At 39.6% G+C, this 13,666-nt stretch overlaps 1 protein-coding gene across 1 annotated transcript in view; it reads right to left on the bottom strand.

Annotated features, from left to right (window-relative positions):
* LOC140231274 (fibrillin-3-like) overlaps positions 1-13,666 on the bottom strand; it is a 135,465-nt gene that overhangs the window by 111,103 nt on the left and 10,696 nt on the right. The window lies entirely within an intron of this gene.

Below are 13,666 nucleotides of genomic sequence, written 5' to 3'. Positions count from 1 at the left end.
AGGGTAATGGTTTGTATTTGATATCAAAAGTAACACAAATCTCATCACAAAGAACAATTTCCCATCAACATCACGGCATATTCAACCATATAGAGCTTCTCTGTGTACCTGCGGTTTAAAATGCCAGCTTCGTGAGTGAATATTAGGACAAAATATGAGGGGTAACGAAACACTCTAAAGAAATATTCACAAATCCTTCCTATATTCATTTATCATCCCTGAATTCAGTCAAATCCACGGTATCATGTTCGTGGAATGCAGTCACACGAATGCGGAATAGAAAGCCAGCCAAGAATTCATGTGACGTTACACCTTTACAGCTCGGGGTATCCCTTTAAATTTGACTCGGATAAATAGAGCATAATCACATAAACAAAATGGCAGGAGTGCCGGTGAAATTGGCCATGAAAAAAGACGGCTGTGGAAGTCTAAATATAGATTAAAGAATAAGAATGATATCAGTTGCAACGCAAGAATGCAAACACAAGGTGATTCATAAAGTAATATTGACATTCGGAAAGGGGGAGGAGGCAAGAGTTCTGACAAATAGAATTAATTTATAAGATTGTTCACACCAATGGGACAGTTATTAGGATATCTTCCACATGCCTAGTAATACTAAATGTCACGTATGATTTTTAATGTATTGTGAAAACATATTGGACCTAAAAATTCCAGTTTTCTCGCCTTTTGTGAGGTTCAAATAAAGCGTCAGCACACTTTAATGTTCGATCGTGCTCTATCTGAATCAACCTGTACTAGGATGACATTTTTTTTCTCTTCACTTTAAGTAATTCAGTCTGAATGATACAAATGTTCACAAATCATATTCGGACAATACACTCAATTCAACTCTCTCTCTCTTTCTCATGTCTGTTACACAGAACTTTGAAAAACCTTTCCAAAATATATGTTCATCTTTACTTGCAAGTCTTGCAAGTTCAACTTGTACTTGAGTTAAACACCTGTCGATAATGGAGACATCTCATTTCACTTCTTCCGCACAGAACTGTACATGATCGTCGACAACATGATGATCAGCCCTACTTTGATCCCAGCTCTTGTCAAGTCAAGAATATTGATGTCGTACTCTGAGAACGTCTTAAGATCCCCCCCCCCCCCGCCCCGCCATCATCAATAAGGATGAGATGGGTAGTCAGAGAGTTGTAGGGAGTCTTAAGGTCACAGAAATACGGCAAGTGGAGTTAACATTGCCGTCTCTTGAGGCGGGATATTTTACAAAGTTTGTGAGATATTCACGAATGATAGGAAAATCATTTCCTCCCGTCAAATCCGGTGAGTGGGCGTGTGCATTGTCAGATTCCATATGCTGGGTAATACCGTCGTCGGATGGGGTGGGGTGATGGGGGTGTCATGGCGGAGGGAAATAGCTGTACGTCCACAGTCGACAAACACAACGTTGTGAAAACAGGAGTATGGTTCGACAAGTTTACGACTGTACGGAAAGGCATTTTCATTGCGTGCGCATCGTCATTTTTTTGTCTGTATGTCACCAATAATGAGCAAACTAATGCTTTATTGGGGTAAATCAAAACCAAACCTAGATTACCACGCATTGGAGTAAACATGCAATGCTTTACAAAAATGTTGACATTTTTAGGGTTTGGGCTTAGGGTTGGACCCCAAACAGCTACAGACCTCGTTAGAATCTTGGTCAATTTAAATTCGTCTAATATCACCAGATCCATACACATACACACACACACACACACACACACAAACATCAGCATGAAGCCTCCGATCAGAAATAGTAGCAGGAGAAAGGGCGAGACGTTTCTTTCACATTGGGCTTGGAGATCAATTCTCGAAGGAGTCCAAGTAATGAACCCTTAAAGGGACTGTACAGTACTGGTTGAGGTGGGGATTCATGTTTTGAACATTCCTAAGTGAGATAATGAAAAGCCTCTTATGAAATATGAAAGAGCATGTTATTTTAAGAAGGATTCAACGTTTATTTGATGAAAATTGGTTTTCAAATGGCTGAGATATCAAAAAAAGTGCTAATAATAAAAGGCGACAGGCCACAACTTTATTAGGATCTCTTTGTTTCACCTTGTTTTTGGATATCTCAGCCATTTCAAAACCGATTTTCATCGAATAAACTTTTGATACCCCTTAGAACTGCATGCTCTTTGACATCTCATAGAGTGGTTTCTGAATATCTTGCAAAATGTTAAAAGCTAAATCCTCACCTCGACCAGAACTGTACACACCCTTTAAAAGGTTGCCAATTTCCCTCTAAAATAGAATTTGCGGAATGCTAAGGATAGCTTCTATCATCGTTTATTAACCCTCCCTTGGACTGTCAGCAAGTCGCAATCAAAATCACTCATGACTCAGCACAATGACACCATTCCAACGATTATTTGTCACGCACAAAATTTACTGATCGTTGCTAATTTACCGCATCATATGCTGAAAGGTCAGGTTTCTCGTGCTGTGTCCCTCTCCACTAATTGTGAGCTGAAAGCTTATTGAGAGAGGAAAAAAAAATGTAACTGCATTTTACATCTCGGCCGACTTTTTAAGAGAGTCAAAACTATTTGAGCTCATTAGAAGTCACGGAGAAGGAACCTGTCCTTATTTCACATTCATGACGGACGGCTGAGAAGCGTGATGAAAAACGCGCCGTGACTGAAATCGCCGTTACCTCTGACACCATGGCGATTTTTTAACCCGCCAACTCATGGACGAAGAAGCCCTTTCCATCGTCTGCCGTAGCCTCACGACCTGTCACGATTTGCCTGGTATTCGCAACATGGGCTTTTTTTCCTTCTGTCTTTTTTTTTTTTTCACGCTGAATGTCCCATGCGAATTTTGATGACCAGATGCGATCGTTTCGAGGGGCATGTTACCGCACAGCAGAGGACCATGTTTAGACAGAGTTGGCGCGCTCGAACATACAGAGAATGTCCCCTATTACGTGCGAGCCCCACGATTAAAGTAAAATGTGTTTACATGATACTTCCTCTCCCCCCTGTGGGAAAATAAAATGTGACAATGAACCCGATGGGCAGACTAAAAACTGGGAGAAACATCAGCCAGTCTGAGAATTACTATAGTGTGCCGGAACATAATAAATGTAGTTTCAGACAGAAGTTTGCCTTGATAAAATGCAAATGGACAATGTACTATTGACGATGGCAACTTTCAAGGTTTTTTTTTTTTGTATGTGAATAAAACACATAAGAAATCAACATGATGCACTCTAATCAACAAGACAAGAGTAAAAAAAAAGATATGAAAATCAGATGTCTAACGATATGCTTGAGAATTCAAATTTTGTGTCCATCTATCAACTTCATTTTCTCTCCACGTTTCGACTTTGTCAATTCTCCAGGCTATGTACGTCTCTACAATTGGATTTCGAGGACTTGTACCATCCACCAATCTTTCTTTCGGTTACAGTTCGTTATTCCAAAGGCACGTTATTCTGAAGGTTCATTAATCCGAAAATAAATCAGAGGTTCGTTATTCCGAAGGTTCTTTAATCCGAAATGAAATGAGGTTCGTATATTTCCGCAGGTTCGTTACCACGCACTGTCTTTATTAATTTTTTTTTTTTGATAACGAACTTAATTTCATTTTCGGATTAAGGAGCCTTCAGAATACCGAACATCACCCCATCCTTTCTACTTGTCTAGCCAACGCAGGCCAGCATCCCCCTCTATCCTCCCTCCATTTTGTTTTCGCGTCGAGGGCAGGACACATCAAAGGCGACGTCCTGTCCCAAGGTGACAAATTAATTAGATTATACATGATAAGGATATAAATAGAGGGGAACATCCTCATAGTCTGGAAGTACATCATAATATAGATGTTCAGTTCTCCCTTCTAAGGGAGCGCAGCGAAGCTCATTTGTTAACGAGGATTTTTCCAAGGAGCTTCATGATTTTTTTGACGGTGTATAAATGCATAAAGCGACGGTATCAAATATGTATCGTAAATCGTTACACTAAAGCTCTGTGTTTCTCTATATTTACCTTATACTTTCGTGAGTCTTTCACCAAAAGGTGAGATAGGAACTTTCGATGGGAAAGTTTTCTCAAAACGTATGTATTGCTTCAGCCAATGCACGAAGATCAGTGAAATGCTCAACGAAAGCTTCAGGAAAATCGGATAATATCCGTTCAAAAGTTACGATATTTTAAGTTGTTTTCAATGTGCTTCTCTCTAACTCAACACATCGCAATGTAACCGCAGTAACGAGAAAAGAAAAAGTGCAGAGTTTTAGCTTCAGTTTTCTTTTACAGGAAAGTCAGATATTTCCTTGATCTTCTGCTGAATCGAATTTCATTCTTCATGCATTTGGAGGAGCTTGATTAAGACAGCGATCTTTCAATGTACGCGCAAAATCAAAAGTTTTCGGAAATTCCTCCTGTTGCCGTCGTATTGTTCTACTACTGTGACAAATTTCTATTTTCTGAGCATTCTCCCGATCTTCGTGCATTCACCAAATCCACAAATTTGAGAACCTACCCTTAAACATGACAGCGTGCATATTGAGTATCAGTATCACGTTTAAAGCCTTGCAAAAGAAACGGATGACCTTTGGTAATCCGAAAATGAAATACGGTTCGTTATTATGAAACACACAAATTCCCTACACATGTTCTTAGAGACAAAAGAAACGGGTGGTGGTCGTTATTCCAAGGGTTCGTTACTAGTAATCGAAAATGACATAAGGTTCGTTTCGTTATTCCGAAGATTCGTTAATCCGAAAATTTGAATCATCTGTGGTGTGCTTTTTTCCCCTTCCTTTTGAGTGACCGCTTATATTTTGTTTCTACGCCATGCATGGCTCATCCTGGTGATGATGTGAAATCCTTCTTTTTTCATCAATGACTGTGTTCCAGTGTGTGTTTTTATACATGTCTGTGCGTGTATGTGTATGGGTGTGTATGTGCGAGTCTTCGTTGCGTAATATCCTCCCACTTTTGTAATAATAACACCATATTTTGCCACTAAATGAGGTTTATTTCATTTTTCGGATTATTGAACCTTCGGGACAACGAACCTTATTTCATTTTCGCATCCACCAACCTTCGGAATAACGAATTTCGTTTCAATTTTCGAATTACTAATCTTCGGAATAACGACAGAACATTACCTAATTTTCGGAATAGCGAACTGTAACCAAAGAAAGAACGTACCAACTGCAAAACGTGGTCCCTTATAGCACAAAGGATCGACTTTAAAACCTTCTGTGTAAGGACAGGGAGGTGAGACGCCCGCCTCCATGGTTAGTGTCAGACACACACCACTATTTAATAAGTGCCAAGCAAACGTGTCGTTCTGTGTCGACTCCTGGCAGATACCACATAAAAAACTTGTAAGGATGAGGGTGCTGTTCGTTATTCCGAAGGTTTGTTATTCCGAAGGTTCGTTAATCCGAAACACACAAATTCCCTATACCTAGAGGTTCGTTAATCCGAAAATGAAAAAGGGTTCGTTAATCCGAACATTTGTGGCGTTATTCCGAAGGTCCGTTATTCTGAAGGATCGTAAATCCGAAAAGGAAATACGGTTCGCTATTCCGAAGGCTCGTTTATCCGAAAATGAAATAGGGTTCGTTATTCCGAAGGTTCGTTGATCCGAAATGAAATAGGGTCCGTAACGAAACTTCGGAGTAACGAGCTTTGTTTCATTTTCGGATTAACGAACCTTCGGAATAACGAACCTTATTTCATTTACGGATTAATGAGCCTTCGGAATAACAAACCTTATCACATTTTCGGATTAACGAACCTTCGGAATGACGAATCTTCGGAATAACGAACCTTCGGAATAACGAACCTTCGCACCAAAGAACCTTCGGAATAACGAACTGTAACCAAGGATGACACGTGGGAAACCATTTCTCTCAGCATCATGCTCTCTTTGGCGCCAAGTGTCGCACGGAATATTTCGTCGACAAAATGACAATTTCGTTAACGAAATTATCATTTCGTGGAAGAAATGTTCATTTAGTTACAAAATGTTGTCATTTCGTTACAAAATAATCATTTCAGCGACGAAATGACTGATTTCGTAATTAAATATTCCATACGACACTTGGAGCTCCATGGTTTTTGTCCATGGTTTAAACCATGGTTTCATTTGTACCCCACCGTCGTGAATTCGGGCCATTGGGTCCAGTGGCGTCAAATCTTGTTTTAACTTTAAAAGGGATTTCCATGCATTCCACATGAGTGTATATGTTGTGAGCGAAAGACTCTGATGTGTCAATCTTTGTCATAAAATGTCATCAAAAATCAAAGGATTCGCAAATCGGCTTGAAAATACTCGAATTCCATGCATCTTGCACGTACCGCAATGCAATAGGTATGCATACAATCCAACATGCGTGACAAATTCAAGGAGAAAGAATAAAAAGCAAACGCTCATCGAAACTACGACATTCATAAAATGAGAATAACATGATCCGGTGCTTTGAAATATAGCCCACCAAAGTACGTGCAATTCGCAAACTCGGCTTCCTTCCCGTTACATGTCTGACAGTACACAAGAAGTTGTGAACATAAGTCGGGGATAATCAGGAAAGTAGGACTGGAGGGATGGTGAGAGAGAGAAATAGAAAGGGGAGGGGTAGAAGGAGAAAGAGGGGGAGTTAAAAAAAAAAAGAAGAAGAGAGGAATGATATGTCATGACTACTTCACAAATATTTGGACGTCCCACATGAGCACGCCACACAAAATTCCGGAAAAACAGGATGGGGGGAAAAAATCATTAATAATTTTCCTTGGCAGTTGGCGCTATCAACAAACAAAACAAAAACACAAACAAAAAGAAGAAAAACCGAAAGGGAAAGTCTGTTTTGACTTTGACTTCGGGGAAAGGTAATGCTGAAAAGTACCGCCAAATTACACAGCTCTTTCTTTCACGGAATTCAAAATTAAAAAAAGAGTAAATCCGGTCAAATTACACTGTTCTTTCCTTCTTGAAAATCCAGATCGAAATGTCCAGCTAGGCTATTGACCTGCAAATCCGCAGCACGCGTCCCCTTTATTTTCTAAGAAAGTATCTCTTTTTTTTTCCCTCGCTCGCTTTCTGTCTGTCAGTGTTTGTCTGTCCGTCTGTCTTTCTCTCTTCACTGTCTTCGCATATCTCTATTGAGTATGACCATGGACCTACAACATGTAGGTCCATGGTATGACAAAAACGTCATATTGCTAGCTGTGACCAGGACTGCAGGAGATCCACATGCGGACCATGAGTCATACTCGTGTATACACAAATCCGATTGAAGGACGTGTTCACGGGGGTGGGGAAGCGTTTCAACACATGATGAATTTATACTTGGGACTTCTGAAAATCGGTATTGATATACTTTAACATTGGTCTATCAATTATTTTGTCAACACTTCTCTTGTAAACATAATTATTCAAAGTTCACTTGTTCAATTACTTAGAGGAAAGGGAGAGAAAGGTGAATTAAATTGATTTGCAAACTATCTCAGAAGCACCCAAAAAAAAAAAAGGAAAAAAAAGAAAAGTAGAGTTGAATTTCTTTTCAAATGATACATCATGTTGTAAAATATAGGGTCCTACTAGTAGTCCTCTCACTCATCGCCAAACTATGAGTGTGTTACGTAATATGCTACTCCCAAACTGTACCCCAAACTCTCACCAGCTAACAATATATCTTCATTATCAAAATAAGAAAAAAAAATCTAAAAATTCACTTGTTTCATTACTATTAATAATTCAATGGTAAAGCGCATTTGACCATGTACGTTTATGGAAAATGCGCGATATAAATGTATTATAATTATTACCATTATTATTATCATTATTATCACGATTATTATTATTATTATTATCATCATCATCATCATCATCATCATCATCATCATCATCATCACCATCATCATCATTATCATCATTATCATTATTACAAAATGGAGCCACTGGAAAACGCATTAAGCGCATTCAAGTTGTCCTTTATAAGAGTCCAAAACAGCGTATGTGTTCCGATTGACGATAAGAATGACATAGGCGGCATGCAAGTGCAGAAGTTGGTTTTGAACACTGGCCTAAATTGGATTGGACCTTCGCAAGGTGAGAATGATATGAAGTTACTCATTGCCAAACCGAGCTGTAATTTCAACTCAATCTCATTTAAAAAAAAAAAGAAAAAAAATGTCATTGAAAATTAAGAGGAGGAAGCACGATGTGCCAAATGGAAGATCCAAAATAGTTCACTATTTTTTTTTGGCGATGAATATGTTTGTGGTCAATAATTTTTGGTATCGGGCGGTAAATTAATTATCAAGCCGATGGGGCAACTTTTCTGGTCAAGGATCCCCCCACCTGACTGAAATTGTCTGAGGACCACCTACGTTTGAAGGTTCTGCTGTCTTTATCTTTAATGGCACACTTTCCTGATTTCTCATCACAGTTAATATTCGCGAAAATGATTACGAAAAGTCGAGGTGATAAATTCTAATATCCCATTTGGATGCTTTCTTGATGTCTTTCATTTCATGTGGTTGGAAAATGGAAGTAGAGTGAGGCCGTAACTACAGTTTACTCACGTGGCCAACTGATATCATGGTCACTGGCAGGTCGCGTGAAAGTGTGGCACGTGCTCCGTTTTTACTTTAAAAAAAAAACCACACACACACACACATTTGTCCTGGATCTTTGAATCGCATTGCAAAGAGATATTGATTTCCTTTGAAGGTTATACAGTTGGATCACTGTTATTCTTTTCTTTTTTAAATCTATCAACTCTTCGTTCCGTCTGACCTTTTAAGATTCGATGTCTCATGTTAGCAGACGAAGAGAGACGAGGTGGCTGCGCGGACCAACAAGAACTCAGTTTCAACTTCTACTGATAGCTAAGGAGGTATGTGATACCTCACTGGGTTAGCCGTATTGCGCAAAATTGTTATGTTTTGTTTGGGCTGCGTGATGATGAGGAGAATACGATGATGTTCCTCGTTCACAATGTAAAGATAAAAGTTCCGCGTACTCTAGATGTCGAGAAAGACAAAATGAAAATCAATCCACCAAAATCGAATCAAATCAAATCAACTCAGCTCACCTCTACTCAATTCAATTTAATTCAATTCAACTCAACTCAACTCAGCTTAACTCAATAATTCAGCTTAACTCAACTCGGCTCAACTCAACTCAACTCAACTCAATTCAAAGCCATAATTCTGAGCTCGTAAATCCTCTCGGGATCATTACATGTCATTCACATACCTCTGACATCATCTACGTAGTTACACTGCAGTACAGATGCCTGAAATATTGAGACTGTTAAGCGACTCAAGGACTATTTTGAAGAAAAATGTTCAAATCACCATGAAGTTTGCGCATCTTCACAGCAAAATTTCGAATGTAGCACAACAGTTTCTTATTGTATTGCAATCACTTTTACATAATGCAAACTCGGAGAAAGAAGAAGATGGGAAAGGGGAGGGACGAAGGGAGGAGCAAAAAAAAAAAAAGGGGGGGGGCAAAGAGAGGAGGATGTTGTTGCTGCTACTGATTGATAGTGATGAGCATGAGAATAGTACTTGGAAATTGTCTGGTCGTCAACTGGTCCCAAGAAAAATTAGCTTTGACTGGTGGCATTAGATGACTAGGCTGCACGGAATCGTGAGACAATTCGCAACTTCAGGTTCGTTGGAAGGATTTCGCGAACAACTTACAGTGATCATAGGTCCCTGGTTTAATAGTGGATAGTTGTCGACTGGAGAGTTGATTTCTGAAAGATCTGATGCGTATTCGAATCGAAAGGGACAATTCCGGAATCCCTGCAAGATTATCTGTGTCTGTTGGCACTGATATACATCCGGAAAAGCGAACAGAAAAGTGATCGATATACTCGTTAAAGTATAGGCTCCTACTTGCGCAGGTGTCTGTCGCGGATTCCTAGAGATAATACCATTACCAAACAATCATGCAAATCGTGTAAACAGGTTTCTTGCAATCAATCTATAGAACATTTTTAAATCCCTTGTTCCTATTTAGATTCTCTAATAAAGATATAAAGCAACCATAATAGACAAAAGTTCACAATTCATCTGTGACATCTCCTCCCCATCATCAAGATGCTTGACAGAACTATTCTATAGACATAGGCCTACAGGTTTGGTGATTAAATCTACAGGAAACTGGCATTAATTTTAATATAACAATTATTCATAATGTCCTCTGAAACTGCAGCTTTCATCACATGTTTTCATCTGATTGCCTACTAATAGGTGATTATTGGATTATTTTTAGCATTGTCGAGTATATTAAGAGCAATTTTATGAGGGGAGGATCGGTGATATAGGGAGAGATAATCTACATGAGAGAAAGTAAAATTACAGTGTTGACAAATTCAAGACACTCCTAAATGTCAGTGATCATTTCCTTCATTGGTTAGGCCTATATATATCATTTACCCCTTAGAGATTGAATGTATACTTATGTGTGTGTGAGTGTGGGGGGGGGGTGGAGAGTCTGGGGTAAAGTGGTGGCTCTCCGTTGAGCAACATAGGCAGCATGAACTTCTTTAGTTGTTATCTCACGCTCAATTGCGTTAGGCATCAAAGCCTATAGAATTCGCAGTACAGACGATTTTCCTCCACCCCCGCCCCCGCTTCGAATATTTGGAGAAACAGCCGCGACCCCTTTCTCATGATTGAACTCCGCCACTTGTCATTGTCGCCAGGTAGAAATTCTCGGTTACGAAGATTAGAGAGACCTTCATCATACCTTTATCAAATATCTTTTCATACTCATTTTCCCCCAACATGTGCCCGTAAAGGTGCAGCGTTTCTGTCTCTTTCAGCGAGATCGTGAATCATGGCTTGCCTGGCCTCGCGCGGACCTGGATTAGGGGTGTGCGGGTGCCTTATCAAGATGAAAGATGTCGGTTGATTATAGGTCAACAAAACCGAACAAGCTAATATCGCCAAGTACATCAGGATACATGCGAGCAATTAACACCCCGAGAGTAGCCCTCGCTGGATGCAAAGGGACAACAACAATATCAGTAATTTACGCCGACACTGAGTTATTAAACTTTTGAAGAAGTCTCGGCTAGTCAAGGAAACGGATATGGGGGGGGGGGGGGTCGTAACTTCCCTGTTAGCTTCACAAAATGTCTAATTCAACCATGGAGCTACGGTAGCTCCATGATTCAACTGTGCAAAGTCTCTTTCAACGGCTCCGTCTTATTTCATGTCTATATCTCCAATTATTTCTTTACAGCAGACACCAGCAAGGACACTCTCCATCTCCTACTCATCTTCCCGAGGATCCCTTCGCTCTCTCCTTCTTTCTATCCTCAATGAGCTCCCAGACACTGCACGTGCCAATGCAACCTTGTGCACACTCCTATCTCTCCTTTAGCATTTCCTCCGCTGAGAGAATTCTCACATTTCTCCCCAAGAAATAACATTTTATTGGCAACTGCAAAATGTTTCCACATGTCCGATCCAACTGATCCTGTTAAACGTGTACATTTGAGAATGAAGGTCGAGCTTGGGGTTGAGAGGTAGGACGTTAAATAGGTCATAAAGCTCCATGTGAGGATCACGTTTCACGTGAAACTGTTTAAAGGAAGACTTTAGCCTCAAACGAAGTGTCTCAAGAGAAGAGCTGTTTCGACGTATATAGAGCGGAAAAGTAAAATAAACCAATAAGAGAGGTTTAGTAGGTTACGTTACTGTTAGATTAATGGCCAATTACAGTATATGATCTGACTTTTCGTCCTACGGTAACCTCACATAGGTCACGTGGTTGTGACGTCGATAGAAGAGAACTTTTCACTTTTGAGAGGCGTAAAAGGGAAAGGAGTTTTTAGAACTTGCTGCAGATTACACACTACACACATTCACGAGGAATGTGTGAAGTGCATGACAGTAGGAATAAAAAGTGACCTTATTTTCAAGAACTTGAGGAGTTGCTGAGCTCCCGCAGCTTAAAGGCATAATTTACCATTTGCAGATGAAAGCATTAGTGCTTTAAAATAGTTCTAAAATGTGAGTTAGGGATAGAAACAACCACTGTCAAAATTTGAATCCGTATAATCGATGTTAAGTGTTGTTAAATACACGAAATGTGAACAATAGTTATAATAAAAATGTTTCCAGACTAAACCGTATACAGTTACGGTTTATTGAGAAAAACCCTGATATTTCCTTACATTTTAGGTTTTATTGCAAATATTTCATATGGTAGGACGTTTTATGATACAACAGACCTACACATATGCATCAAATGTGATATCTTGAACATTTTTGAAATCACTGCTCCCAAAGGTAAACTGGACCTTTAATCGTCTCCCGATTGTAGGTAAACATCTATAAACAAAAACAACTTCAACAAAAACAACGTTATTGTAACCCTTGAATAACATACTAACAACGACAATGACTTTTAAGGGGAAGCTGCAGGTTATGTAACTGTATTTTCTATAAATAAATCGACCAAAGCATGTTTTCGTAATATTCGTGTGTGTACACCGATTAAAGAGTTGTGAGATGATGATGTTATCACTTGACTAATTTGCTTCTTTGTTTGTGAACAATATCATATATTCGTTGGAAACATGTGAAACTCTTAAATCCCATAACTTTCTTATTTTACGGCTTATTTCGATGAAACTGTCACCATTCTGTTCGTCTGAGTTTACTCTTTATGTTTTTAGGTCAACTTGAATACGGTGTAGAATTGCGCTATATATAATCACGTCGCCTGCATGATATTTTGTAAAGCTGAATATCGGGTCGTGTGGAGGCATTTGAGAGTCACGCACATTCATGTTTCCCGATGCAAATCCAAACACAATTAAGTGTGCGGATGTGCACCTTTTCCTCTCAGGAACGTGGGGTGCGCCCTTCTGTATAGCGACATCTGTGGGAATCTCCGCACGGGCTAGACAGAATGAGAGGATGACTTGTGAAATATTGGCTCAGTCTCTGCACTGACATTATACGGAGGGGAAAATCTTCAATTTATTAAGTAATTTGATATTATAAATCCCTGATTGATAAAGTAATTTCATCTATCTCCACACACTTGATATAACGGGAGTATAAGTGGGCGAAGCATCTCGCAAGAGAATGTTTTGGGTTCGTATAATCAGACGCCGTAGGCGCGCTTAACTGTGTCACGTCAAGACAAACTTATGAACTTGACGTGATTTCGACGTTGGGGGTGGAAGTGTAGGTTCTATTTTTGCGCCTAATGAATGACGTCTTATCAAGGATCTGCACGTACATGCTACAGAGTGATTCGACGGCTGAGAAGGGGGACCGCTTAATTGGAACAGGCACACATGTAGACGGTGGGTGTAATACTACAAAACAAAACAGTGAAACCATGCCAATAACAAGCTTCGTTGTTTCGCAGACAAGAGCATGCTATGATATAACAAAACCAACCATCATGAGGTTTTACATCGTGACCCAATTAAAGGGAAACATGCGCTGATAGTATGTCTGGTAATTTTCGAAACATGTGTGGAGAGTTCTTCATTTTGTGTTTGATTCCATCAACTCCTACTTTTCTACCTAAACTTCTATTCTGAGTACTGAGGTTACAGAAAACAACGCAGCAATATTGAAATGTCATGAGAACTGTTAAGGGGAAGCCATAGGGTACGGGTAAAAGAGATGTCATGAAAAGCATTTCC

Source organism: Diadema setosum, chromosome 7 (assembly GCF_964275005.1).
Source record: "Diadema setosum chromosome 7, eeDiaSeto1, whole genome shotgun sequence".
NCBI lineage: Eukaryota > Metazoa > Echinodermata > Echinoidea > Diadematoida > Diadematidae > Diadema > Diadema setosum.
Note: the sequence above shows the minus strand (reverse complement) of the source record. Positions and strands in the feature narration are given on the sequence as shown.